Raw genomic sequence first — 14,413 nt, 5'->3', positions numbered from 1 at the left:
ACTGCTCTGAGTGGGGCACTGATCTGTCTAGAAGAGCAGCATCTAAGTGCAGTTACTGTTATCCTCATTTACCCAGAGAGTCATGGGATTATGTTGTTGGGGGCTGCTGAGATTCAATCGACACGTAATTCATCTGCTGTCTGCTTTTTGAGCACTGTTGCTGCTAACGATGGAGCCCTGAATCCTGAACACAACTCACAGGTGGTCGTGTCACAGAATGCACGAGACCCACTGAAGACTAGAATTTGCACAGCATGTGTCTGTTCATGAAATTATCTTTCCTTAGGAGGAGCTGAGCATCAGAGTATGGGCAGATGGGACCCGTTTGCTTGGTGTCCAGAGGACAAGGACCTTCTGTTTGATAGCGCACAGCTTCAGCTTAGTTATAGGTCACCAAATTGCAAGAAAATGCAAACTGGTTGTGACATTCCCCCCCTATATAAGCAAAGAAGCCTTACACACTTCTTTCTCTCTCCCGCCCTTTGTTAACTGGAACTTGATTAATATGCAGCGCAGTCCATTTTGATCTGCGAACATGAGATCTGGCCTCATTTGGAGGGTCCGAGGCACAATCTCCTGCCGGCTTCTGGCTTCGAGAAAGTGGCATCGAGTGTAATACACTCCTGAAGGAACACAAGCATGGATACGCTATTCCTTTTGATGTGCCAGCTTATGTCTGAGCTCTTTTTTTTTTTACTGCATTTAAAAATTCCATTTCATTACATTCATAAAAGCCAAATCTATCACACTCCCAAGTCTAACAGCTGTGTTGCATAGAGATATTGAGACCCAGAGGCAAAATTCTTTCATGGGGCGTCTCGTGGGATCAGAGAAAGGGAGAGAGAAAGGGAGAAAAAAAGCTTCCAAATGTTTAAACTAAACAGCAGTGGGGATGGCAAATAAATATTTGAAGCGGAGAGGCGTGCATTCAGACATTTCACTTTCTATTGCTAAACGAAGTGATGCATTAAATAAAAAAAAAAGTTACAAACATGAATGTATGTTCTTGCCTGAAATCCAGAAGTCCTTGGAACTCACTGTAAAAACTCATTATATTTAACAGGAACATAATGAACTGTTAAGGCAAGCGACTCAAACCCAGGACTTTTGCATAAAAGTGAGTCATGGCTCAGTTTAATATTTATTGTGCTTCTCTGCCATTAATTTAAAAAGAATAGAGCTTGCTGATCTCTCGTGCCCCAGAATCTGCAAAGTGTCATTTGGGCATGGTTGCTCACAATTGGGTTGCTGAAACGGTCATCAAATATGCATTAAATCCCCTATTTTTTGCCTGTGTCACGTTGCTTTCTATTTATGGACTCATAGGACCGAGGAGGAATCTCCATTCCAGGCCCCTTGAACCAAAACTGGTTGTACTAATGAAGGATTTGTGATGGACAATCCACCTTTGGCATGCTTTCTCCAGTCCTCTGAATTATCAGGTACATTCTACAACATCCCAAGAAAATTACTCTCCACGTGACATTTACTGTTTGTTTTTATATTCATTCAAATTGAACACAACTCAAAACCATCCCTCATTGTTCATCATTAAAAATGAATATTTTTCCACCTCTTTTTTCCGTCAAATGTTCTGAAAACGATTGCGTTAATGATAGGACATTTTGGAAGGCTTTCATTCATAGAGTCACCATAGGTCAGAGACAACGCGATGGCACATAACACACACTCACATTGCACCCACAGCACTACACACGGCATGTACAGTTCAGACAAAAGTATACACATGCAGATTCAATTGCAACCAACAGAACTCAGGTTCACAGAAAACAGCCTCAGTTCCCATCAATATAACTAAGACAAGGGCATGCCATTCAGCTATCTGAGTGTAGCAGATGCTTCATACTGACTTCATCATTTGTGGGAAGGGAAATGGTAGTCAGGAGAACAGCACTACAACATAGTTCCTGTAGGAGAACATGTGGAAGGGGCTATGGCTCAGTGGCAGAACATCTCTTTGGCATGCAGAAGGCCCCAGGTTCAATTCCTGGCATCTCCAGTTGAAAGGATTAGATAGTATGTGATGTGAAAGACCTTCCACCTGAGACCTTGGAGAGCTTCCGCCAATCTGATGAGACAATATTGACCTTGATGGATCAATGGTCTGATTCAGTATAAGACAGACTCATTTGTGTTCACATGTGCATTCACAACCCGTTGCCCAATGGTGTATCCCTTAACTGACCTCCCAAAGGACTTGTAAGATCACTCATTATACACAAGGAAGACCAGTCACCCAAGCATTGATCTTCTTCTGATGTTCCTTTACCAACTCGGGAGCAACTACAAAGGCAACAGCATCCATGCTGATAAAGGAATGTGTGAAGGAAGTCTACCAGTTTCTGTAGGTATATTTTCCTAGGAGAGAGAGACAGGTGGATAAATGTTTCCTTAAACTCTTGCATTGCTCATGCTACCGTTTGCTTACATAGCCTGGCATCAAATAAAGAAGAACAAAGAAGGATGACACACAAGTCAGAAGGTTGGAAAATGTACTGATTTCTCTCTGTGTTAACCGAGCCATTAACCATCTGTAACCCACTTTTCAGAGGGAAATTAAACATCAACAAGCATACTAATGTGCAGGCAAAATGTGCAAAACCGTGTAAGTACGAATATACTTAGGTTGGTTCTGAACGTTTTATTGGCGTTCTATTAATTGATGCTAATTCCTACCAATTTAAATTCATTCCATGCTATCTGAGTTTGGACTGTCTATCTGTGACATTTTATCTCACCCATCTTCCCAAGGAGCTTACTGCTGTATACACTGGGTAGAATCCCACCAGTTTTTTCTGTCCAATCTCACTTGATTCTTCTCTGCATTGCCACATTTGTCCCACATGGTTTTTCTCCATCTGGCTGCTTTTTTTCAGGGGACAAAAAAGAGGCTCTCCTCTTTCACCAGGAGGAAAGCTGGAAGGATACAGCCATGGTTCCCCGTCTTTCCATTTCACTCTCCTAACAATGAGAGGTAGATGACACTGAAAGAGAAAGGAAGAGGCTGACTTGAGGCCACCTAATGAACTTCAGGGTGGTGGTGGTGCGTGTGTTGGGGGGTTGTACCTACATCTTCCTATTCCTCCAACTATACCACAATGGCCACATGACCTGGAAGCCATGGTCAGGAGACCTGGTGTCCATTTTTGCGAAGGCTTCTTCCATCCATTTTTGCGAAGGCTTCTTCATCCTTCTTCTGTGAACCCTATCCTGGATGCTATCTACGTAGGGTTTGCAATTCTGGATTGCAAAGTTCATAGAGATTTGAGGTCAGATCCTGGGAAAGAGGGGGTTTGGGAGAAGAGGGACCAAATCAGGATATAATGCCACAGGGTCCACCCTCCAAAGCAGCCATTTTCCCCAGGAGAACTGATTTCTTTCACCTAGAGATCAGTTGTAATTAGAGATGGGCACGAACTGGGAAAATGGCAGTTTGTGCTGATTCGTGATTCGTCGCAGTTCACGAACCATGAACTTTCACAAACTTGCCCAGTTTGCAAACCGGTTCAGAGATCTCCAGCATCTAATGGCCTTTTAGACAAAGATTCTCATAGCTCACTACATTCAGACCTAACCTGAACATCATATGAAAGCAAAAGGAATGACTTGCTTGCGTCCATTCATCCCCACCCCCAAAATTTGGCACGCCACTCAGATTTGGTGAAGACAGGGCAAGGAGAACAATATTCATAGGAATTTGCCTAGTAAATTTAAACACATTTATCAATGTGTTTAAGGCACCACGAAGCTATAATTTTTGAAAGCTGTGAGTGAAGTAACAGAGCTAGACCCCGAGCAAGTCAAGCATATTCATATTTTGGCAGCTACACTGAAGTCTGTTACAAAAGAGAGAGCGAGAAACAGAAGAAGCAGAAGAACCTGGGGAGGGTTGCTGAACCACCAGCTAAATCCAAAGGAAGGTTAAAGGGTGATAAAAAGACAGCCAGTGACTGAGGGGTTCAAAGCGAGGAGAGGAAGGAAGTTCAGAACCTTCGATAGGGCAGGGGAAATGAAAGGGAGATCTGGGCCCACTGAGCCACAGAGAGAGGGCAAAGGTGAGGTCAAGACTGGAGATGAGAAGAGCGCGAGGAAGAGAGGGAGGCGAGAGGAGAAGGATTGAAGAAAATCTCCAGGGAGTTTCTAAACCGGATAGAGGATTCCAAATCAGATTCAGTCATACCGTGTAGAGAAATTGGCTAGAAACAGAAGGGCTGTGCTGGCCTGATCCTTGGAAACCTACCAAAGCTGTAAAAGATGGCCTGAAGTATCGAGTCACCAAGAACGTGTGAAAATAATGAGCAGAGGTGTATACGTTAGCTTGAATTTATGCTTAATGCATTACTATCCCTAGGGCTTTTAGGAAGCCACATTGGTCCTGAGGGACATTCAAAATTAAGAGGTGTACTATATCTTTCATTAGGATCAATCAAAATAACACCCAGCAGTGTGCCGGCTTTGGAGTTCTCCATCAAGCTGGATGTTATAAAATGCATTTTAAAAAAAATCACATAACAATCTATACTTATAGAAGAGAAACCATGTTTCCAACGAGTCATCTCACTCCCAGAGTTCAGGTGCAGTTGCACGCCCCTACCAAGGATAAGAGGTGAGGCCTCAGCAACAAGGTTTGCCGAGGAGGCCAGCACAGAAGTATGCCAGGCTCCCTGCCTCTCCTGTAGTGCTCCTCACCGCTCCAGCCACCTGGACCCAATGGGGCCAAATCTGGTGGCCTTATCTACTTTCCCCTCCCCCAGCAGTGCTCTCCCTGCTGCGCCAGCCACCTAGTTCAGCCCCAATGGGGCCAAACGAGGCAGCTGCCTGGCACAGAGCCAGGTTGCCTGACTCCCCTCCCCCACTGGTGAGGAGGCAAGGGGAGGCAGTGAGTCCACCACTCCTCCCTGCCCAGCGGATAAGCGGGCAAAGGGAGGCAGCAAGCCCCTGCAGCTTCTCCCTGCCCAGCTGATGAATGGGCAAAAGGTGGCAGTGAGCCCGATGCTTCTCCCTGCCTAGCTGATGGGAGGAGGGAGGAGGGTGCCTTCACCCTCTCCAGCTGATCGGCCAGGGACCGGGCAGAAAGGGCTAGGGCCTGCACCAGCCCACCCACCTACCAGCCCTCCCCTGCCCCAGCTTTCTAGACCCCATTGTATTCCCACTAGTGGGGATATAGTGCAAACATAATGCAACAAAATCTACAATACTAACAGGAAAATAAGGGAGGAGAGAACAGTTGCTCATTTATAAGGTGAAGACACAGAGTTGCTTTCTACTGAGTTAGACTTCTTTCCTCCTCCTAGGTCAGTACTGTCTACTCTGACCCAGGTGGCTCTTCAGGCCTCAGATAGAGGGGAGTAAAGGTCTTTTGCATCCTTTTATATCACCTACAACCGGATCCTTTTTAACTGGAGATGCTGAGGATTGATCCTGAGACCATTTGCCTAAAAAGCCGGTTCTCTACCACTTCACTGTCATTAACCCTTTTCCAAAGGCTGAGTGGAATTCTAGAGTCCTCCTCCTTACAGAAAAATAGAGCAGCAAGGAGAAAGGTTTTGGGCTAGCCTGTCTTCCTGACGTTCCAGGTAGTCTGAAGTGAAGCAGCCCATAAAGTCTGCTGCCATCAGACACCTGCATTCAGCTGTCACAGTAGAACTGTGGAGTGATTCCAAAAAGGGCTACTTTGAAGGCTATGCCCTTTAAGAGAAGTGGCTCAGGAGTGGAAAGCTGTTCACATTGAACAGAGAGAAATGAACCATGAACCTGCGGGGTGATGGGTCTTCTCTGCTACTCAGACATGGAGCTTTACAAACAAACAAAAAACTATGATGTGGGGGATCACAGCTTACAACCCTATGTGGAATGAAATTCTGCCCTCAGGTCATTGTTGACTTATGGCAACCCCTGGTGGGGTTTTCATGGCAAGAGACTAACAGAGGTGGTTTGCCATTGCCTGCCTCTGCAACCCTGGTCTTCGTCGGAGGTCTCCCATCCAATGATTAACCAAGGCCGACCCTGCTTAGCTTCTGAGATCTGACGAGATCAGGCTCACTTGAGCTATCCAAGTCAGGGCTAATTGTGATTAAATGTGGCAATGAACACATGAATAGAGATAATGACCACTGCACCCTCCTTTTACCCCCCACATGTTGAACGACCTGTTAGAAGTCTGTGCATGTGAACTTCTTCCTGATATCCATAAACTCCATTTTTGCCAGATACAGGTTTGGACCCTCAAGCACATAGGGCACTGATGATGTGGAAAACATGGGCCAAGCTAGTAGGCACACGCGCACTTCCTTCCCACTCCTTTCATGCATTCATATGAACATGTAATGCATGCTCTTGGGGGGGGGTACGCCTAATTTTTAACTCCAGAATAATTTATATCTAATGAATTTATTTCTAGTTTATCTTTAAGGATGTAAATATAAGTCAGCTACGATTGCATTTGGGAATCACAGCTCATAATTCACAGGGAAATTTCTGCAAGTTTGAGTCTTAAATCTGATAACTGAACACAACATAGATGTGTTTGTAGTAGTGGCTCACTCAGCCCCTTCAATAAATAATGTATGTGGGGCGGCGGGATGTGATTTTCAGAGGTAAAATATCTTCAGGATTAATTATAAACTCAAGAAATAGCCTCATTAAATAAGCTGCTAAAGACAAAGTGGCCTTTTCATAGGTTGTCTGCGCAGCAAATGCAGTCTTCTAAACCCTGTTAGTTTGAATTATGATCACCATTGGATTTGCAGCTCAAATCTAAGACCACCTCTGAATTTCATGAACTTGCTGACATGGTCAAAGAACCTCTTCTGTTGGCACAAAGGCACCTTTCAACCCACAATCTGTTTTGGCACTCAAAAAGGTGTACAAGAAGGAGGGGGAAGTGTGCCATGTGGCGGGCCCAATCAGAATTGAGTCCATGGGACATTTTAAAATCACTTTAAAATGGCGACAGCTAATCCAGCCATGAGCTTGCCATTATATTCATTTTGGCTCAGAGAAGACTGTACTTCAACAAATACTGCTAAAAACTGGTAGTGCAGGTAGAGCCATGCATCAGAAAATGCTGGGAGATTTGGGAGTGATGTTTGAGGAGGTCAGAGTTTGGCAGGGGGATACAGCATCACTTCTGGTGATGCGCTAGGAATTTCCCCAACCTCTATGGTATTCACAATAGAGATTGGCAAAATTCCTAGAGTGGCATGGGAGGAAGGCACATCACTTCCTGGTGGAGGATTGATGGACATGATCTCACTTCCAGGTAGTGCTTTAGGAATCTCCTCAATTTCCATGGTCTTTACCATAGAGATTGGGGGAAAGTTGTAGAGTGTCAACATTTATGTCATTCCTCCTATTTTTCTCCCACTCCTCAAATTATCAAGGGTGAAGGACTGAGAGTGTGCTGGGGGGAGGGATTTCCCACTGCTCCCAGGCAAATAGTAAGCCTAAGTGAAGTCCATGATTGAAGGAGAGCTAGATCTGGATTGGGGAGTGTGTGTGTGAAGGGAGGGAGCTTGCTACCAGCATAGAAATAACAGTAGAAATCTGAAAATATCCTATCTCCCTTTCCCCATCTGTAAACATTCTTGGGGGGATAAAAGCATCATTTTGAGTTAGATTAGAGGTTTTACAGAGGCATTCCATCTGTATAAATCATCTCTCTCATGTCAAACTGCCAGATCTCTGGAAACAAAACAGATGTGTTAATAGCGACATCGAATCTCGCAATGCCACTAAAGTTTGCATCTGTTTGGGTTATAATATGGTCTTCTCCTTCTCATCAGCTAATTGCTTAAGGGGGTACGGTGTGATCTGACAATGGTCCTGGAACGAAGCACCATTTCCCTTGGCTTGCAACAAACATGCAACATTTGGGTCTTCTTGCCCAAATCCCATTGCATACAACTTGAATGAAAATGTTTTATTTTAATTCTGGCAATAGCTTAGGCAGGGCTCCTTTGGTATTGATGGACATCCAGACACACACACACACACACACACACAGGCATGATTTGGCCTTGCAGGGGATATGAAACAGAGAATCCTCTCTTGAGCTGTCCAACTTTAGCTGCTGAGCTTAAGCCACCAGTCACTCAGGGAGGGAACTTCCACTGGTGTAACTGGGCTCCCTTTCCAAGGTCTTTTGCTTGAGGTTTGCAAGCAAGACAACCTCTGGGGCCAAGCTTCGCAAGAACAGCACAGAAAGCCAATTGCGTTAAAATCAAAAGCAAAGCCAAGTGCAAAGCAAAGGAAGAAAACAAGGGAAACCCAATTATTGAGGCACCTAATGTAGTAACAGTTTGTTAAGCGTCTGGGGAAGATTGTATTGACAGAGCTTTTTGAATCGGCTGAATCCTCCATCACAACTCCGCCATTTATCTGCAAGCGGTGATGGCATTTCTCACTTCTCCCAAGGCCCTACTCTTCTGTTATCAAACTCATGATCGAAACCACTGATATATGACCTTTTCTTCCCTTGACAATGGGAGAATAATTTGCCCGCCAGCATAACAGCAGCTGGTGTCTGCCAGGGACATGTACAAAAGAGGTGGGTCAAGTGGTGATGTGTCCCTTAGAAATCCAGAGGGGACATTTTCCTGTTGGAAGCTTGAGGCTGAAGTCATGTTTAAAAAAAAAAAAAGATGGAGTTCAGTGAACTGACCAGAAATGATCATTAGCATACATATTTTTATTTATTTATTTTGGGATTGTCTGCTTTGTTATTTTAATCTTTGCTGCCTGTGAGTCAGGTTTCTGTAGGCTGCTGTGGTGGGTTTGGGATAGGCTTGCTAATGCTGGCTTGAGTGCCTGGGAAGGGATAATTTGGGGATGGAGCTCAGCAAGGATGTGAATTGGTTTCCCCTAGACTCTATGGCACATCCTCCAAAGCTTCCATTTTCTCCAGGGGAACTGATCTCTGTTATTTGGAGATCATTTGTAATTCCAGGAAAACTCCTGGCCCCACCTGGAAGACGGCAAAACCTGAAGTGGAATTTGTAGGCAGAAAGAAAACCAATATTATGTAGGTATTCTGGGAAGGTACAAAGGGACAAGATGGGAGGGAGGTAACATGAGATCTTCAAGTTGATGATGCTGAATATGGATTGGCAGCTACCATGGACAGAGATAAATTAGAAAAAGTTGTGTAGCCCTATTGGTCCTAGTAGAATCCTATAACAAATAAATCTGTATGCTTTTTATTAGGACCAACCAAAGTGACACAAAATCTTGTGCAATGTTTCATATTAGAAATGGGCACGAACTGGGGAAAAAATGAACCATGCGGTTCGTGGTTCATCACATTTCATGAACCATGAACCACGAACTTTCACGAACTTGCCCCGGTTCGTGAACTGGTTTGTTTGGTTTGTGAAAACGTCACATCCAGGTTAGCAAATGGTCACTTCCAGGTCAGCAGAAGGTCTGCAGGAAGTCCATCCTCTGTTGTCTAGGAAACTGATTGATCGGCGCCAGGCTGTGTGTAGTGACGAACCAAAAAATGAACCAAACGAACCAGCCTAACATTTGTGGCAGTTCGTCAGAAATGATCTCTGACGAACTGCCAGTTTGTGATGAACCACCGTCACAAATGTTGTTTCATATGTCCATTCGTGCCCATCTCTATTTTGTATCCATGTTTGTGTGAAATCTTCAGTGGAACTCTTAGCAGGAAGGAATGTCTCTGTCAATTTACAATAGCCTATTGCCCTGAAGATCAAAGGACTGATGTGCTGTAAATGGTTTTTACTGTGATTTAAGAGGAATCTATTAAAAATGGGCTGACTCCCTCGTTCTATAAATTCATTTGAAGCTTCCTCACTTGAAAAAATGCTGAGATATCCTCTAAACATGCTGTCATATAGATGACTGATGGCTTTCTTCTTTCCATGGCGTAACTGTGTCTACAGCAAAAATCAAAATCAGCCCTTGCAAATTTGGAATAGTCGCCTGTTAAGCACATGCTAAGCCTGTGTACAAGGGGAGGAGAGGTCGCTTGACATCCTGCCCTCTGTCCTCATGCAAAGATGGAGGCATCCATTTCTCCTCCATAGGGTTGTTATGGAGGGCAGCATGGAATAATTTCTGCTGCACCAACATTCTGAAGTGTGGACTGCAAAAGCTTTAATCCATAGCTTAGAGGTTCTGGCACAGAAGGAGTAGTATATTAACCCCCATTGCATCCATGTTGGGCTGTAGAACTGGACAACTGCTAGATCTCCATAGTCCAATGGAGGTTAAAATACACTTCATCAGATAACTTAAGAAGGGAAGGTGAGCTCTTAGAACATTTGATAAGGTTCCAATTTGTGTACAGAATGTGTCGTAGGGCCAAGCTACACATGACGAATGACAATTGAACGGCAAGTGGATTTAGTGGAGGGCAAGTGAACAGGGAGAAATACACTTGCTGTTCAAGTGTCATTCATCATGTGTAGCTTGGCCCGTAGATTGCATTCAGGAGATGAATGCAAAGAGGCTGCGGATGGGACAGCAGTTCATTACATACACTGCGGGACACAGACTTGAGTGTCCAACAAGTTAAAACCAATACAGAACTGAACACTGTTAAGGCCTCTGTACTGATATATGCACTTAAAAGCTAACACACTCTAGTGGTGGAAAGAGTCGTCAAGTCATAGAATCACAGAATCATAGAAACAGAGAACTGGAAAGAATCTCCAGGGTTATCAACCTCCTGCACAATGCAGGAAATTCACAACTATCTCCCCCTTCAGTGACCCTTGCTCCATGCCCAGAAGATGGCAAAACACTGTCAGGATCCCTAGCCAAACTGGCCTGGGAAAAATTGCTTCCTGATCCCCAAGGTGGTGATTGGCATTACCCTGAGCATGTAAGGAGGGCTTCGAGAACTAAGCACATGATGTAACCCTTCCTGCCCTCCCTCTTATGATCTGCCTAGGTTCACAGAATCAGCATAGCTGACTTATAGCGATTCCTGCTGGGCTTTTTAAGGCAAGAGCCTACTGAAGGTGGATTTCCATTGCCTCCCATAGTGACCCTGATATTCTTTGAAAGTCTCTCATCCAATTACTATCCAAGCCCAATCTTGCTTAACTTTGGAAATCTGAAAAGATTGGGCTTCCCTGGGCTATCCATGTCAGAGCCAGGAAGTGAAGAGATCCACTATACCCACTCTGGCAGGTCATTCCAGGAGAATGGATCTACCACAGAGAATGCCTATTACCTAACAATTGCTAGGTGAGGATATCACCCCCAAGAGACTTGGATAATGATATATAAAGTTTCCTGCTCTGATAACTCAATAGAATCTCTGGCTCATGTGTTTTTCCAATGTAGATTTTACGTACAGGCACACCTGGATTTATTGGTACCTGTGTTGGCTAATAAAAGTTTATTTTCCAAATAGCAGACTCCCAGAATTTTATTGGCAGGGGTTGACCAAATCTACTGTATATGTAGCCAAGTTTCTCTGCTCTGGAATGAAAATACAGGCAGAGATGGTGTCTTATGCAGAATTTATTTAAAAAAAAATGTTCGTTAGATGGTGTTCGTACTAGACAAATAACATGCGGGAATAGTATTGCTGGTATTTGTATAACTGTTTTCTTCCTGTTTCTTATGCTTCTGTGGATTGTAATAAAAAGAACTGAGTGACTGAGACATAAAGTGGGGTGTCATCTGCGTATTGATGATCTCTGCAAAGCTTCTGCTGATGTTGGCAAAATGTTTTATGCGCAGATTAAAAAGCACTGGGGATAAAATGGATTTTTGGGACACTTCATACAACAGGTCCCAACTAACAGCATCTGCCTTTTCTAGAGAAACCCTTTGCTTCCTGATAGCAAGACGTGAATGAAACCAATGGAGCATTTAACCCTAACACAGATTGCAGTAGATCCACCAAAATGATGATATCAAACATTGCTGATGGAACTAACAATATTAGCAGATGGATCACCCTTATCTACCTGTAGTTGAGTCTAGGAGCTGAAAGTACCCTACTGGTACTCAAGGTCAAGAGGGCTGTCCGTCCTGAAACTGAGCCTGAAGTCAGATTTGCAATGGGTCAAGGGAAGATGTCTCATTCAGAATTGCCTGCAGTTTTCTGCCCCAACCTGCTCAGCCATGTGTCACTGGTTATCTGTAAAAGGACAGAGCATCACACATTCCCCCAAAGGAAGGAAATTCCCACTTTCCCTCCAGAGGAAGAGCACGTGATCAATTAGTTCTCACGGTCAGGACTAGAGATGAGCGCAAACCAAAATACAAATCAGTTTGTCATGAACCAGGCTGGTTTGTGGTTTGTGAACCAGTGCCTTGTCAGAGCCCATTTACGACAAACCACCATGAACTTTAGGCTGGTTCATTTGATTTGTTTTTCAGTTCATTACTGCAGACAGCCTGGTGCCAATCAATCAGTTTCCTAGGCAATGGGGGGAGGGGGGCTTTCTGCAGACCTTCTGCTTCCCTGAAAAAGACATTTTCATGAACTAAATGAACCAGTTTGCGAACCGGGGCAAGTTTGTGAAAGTTCGTGGTTCATGAAGTGCAACGAACCACGAACAACATGATTCAGTATTTCCTGGTTCATGCCCATCTCTAGTCAGGACACAATTAAGTGATTGGGATTTTCCAGACAATTTTCTTTCTTTAATGTGTTTTTATTCCCTCTAAAGTGATCAGAGCCATGTACATGGCTCTTCCCTCCTCAACTGTTTTTATTCTCACAAGAGCCCTGTGATGTATATTAAGGTGAGAAAACATGATTGGCCCAAGACCATCCAGTGAGTTTCATGGTCGAGAAGAGATTTGAACCTGGGTCTCTGTGGGTCTAGTTCAAACCTCTGACCACCACACCATGTCATTTTTCATTAGGTTTGCTTCTCTTCAGTTTTCAGGTTTGGTGGAAACCCAGAGCTGAACATTATTTTTGAAACCAGTCTGAAAAGATTGGAAGTCTTTTCAGATACACCAGCAGGCTAAGTTAAGAATATAAAAAGAGCTGTGATAGATTACACTAAGGGGTCCATCTAATCCTGTGTCTTTCTGTTCCCAACAGAGATCTACCAAATACCTCTGGGAAGCTTGAGAGCAAAACATGGTGGCAACATCCCCCGCAGCCTTCCACATCTGGTCCTTATCTTAGACACTATAGCTGTACAGCCTCAGTGTTTCTCTTTTGATGCTGCTTACAACATATGGACAAAATAGGTCATTTGTGGCTGCCAAGCAACTGCGGGATGCAGTTTCTACCTGGGATGCTCGGAAAGCTTCTTCAGATTGTTGCCTAGCAACTCAAGAAGAGTCTTTTCATCCATTAATATAGCAAACTCTATGAGCTATACTTGGGCAGTTCTCCAGGAAGAGCTACCCCAGGATCCTGCAATATTTTGTGGGTCATCATGTGGTTACCCTGATTGATAGATTTCAATAGCAGCCTTAAAACCGGACACTAGAACTGATCCTTTATCTCTGCAATCTGAATTTCAGATATTCAATAAGTTTGGCAATGTGGAGGATATCTACGGCACTGCACCACCAGGGATCTTAAAATTCTGAGCAAAGGTAATATCGGTAGGGACCTTTCTGTGAAATACTGTGCTGGAACCAAGTCATTTGTCTGAGTCAAGCTGGATTTTAAAGGAAGTGGAGAGGCACATGGAGGTATATTTATAACGTGTCTTGTCCCTGCTTTTCTGTACTAGAGTGGCCCTTGGTATAGGATACTTCCATTTCAGTACGGACCTGAAATAATCTGATATATAAATTCCGCTTGAGGAAGGCCTTGATACAGTTTACATCCCCAAAAGTGCATTTTAGCATTTTGGAGGGGAGGTTTCAAAGCATTCCGTGTCTTGCCAGGCATTAGCCCTGTGCAGAAGATATTTTCAAGTTACTAGGATTGTGTACACTGGCCTCACACTACACACATTCAGCACAGAATCTGGACCTTTCTCCTTCAACCCCCACCCCTCCACTAATAATTGAGCTTTGGTCTTTATGTACCACTGCACCACTCCACCACTGAGCCATTGTCTCACAAAATTATACCGATTCTATGCTGAAAGTATACAGGGGCAGGTCCAGTGGAGCATGACCCTGTTCCTCCCTCTCTCTACACAAAAATAACATCTGTCTAAGACTAACATATATGTGGCAGAAGGGAAACAGAGAATGTATAATGGAAACTCTCTTCTGGTATTCCCTAAGGCAGGGGTGGGCAATTGTTTTGGCTCGGGGGCCACTTTGTGGGAGCGGAGGTTAGCGGAGGGCCACACCTTTTAAAATGATTGCATTCATTAGTTAACTTTGCATTTCAGAAAAGGTATAAATTGTATCATAAAAATCAATAAATATAAATTAAATAAAATAATGGTAGTTTTATTCAATTTATTTATTGTGCTAATTT

General features: G+C 43.9%; 1 protein-coding gene across 1 annotated transcript in view; it reads right to left on the bottom strand.

Annotated features, from left to right (window-relative positions):
- The window catches only part of CDH13 (cadherin 13), an 879,383-nt gene that overhangs the window by 211,142 nt on the left and 653,828 nt on the right, over positions 1–14,413 (bottom strand). The window lies entirely within an intron of this gene.

The sequence above is a fragment of the Eublepharis macularius genome, chromosome 16 (genome assembly GCF_028583425.1).
Source record: "Eublepharis macularius isolate TG4126 chromosome 16, MPM_Emac_v1.0, whole genome shotgun sequence".
In the NCBI taxonomy this organism is placed as follows: domain Eukaryota; kingdom Metazoa; phylum Chordata; class Lepidosauria; order Squamata; family Eublepharidae; genus Eublepharis; species Eublepharis macularius.
The sequence above is the reverse complement of the archived record's forward strand: the minus strand, read 5'-3'. Positions and strand labels throughout refer to the sequence as shown.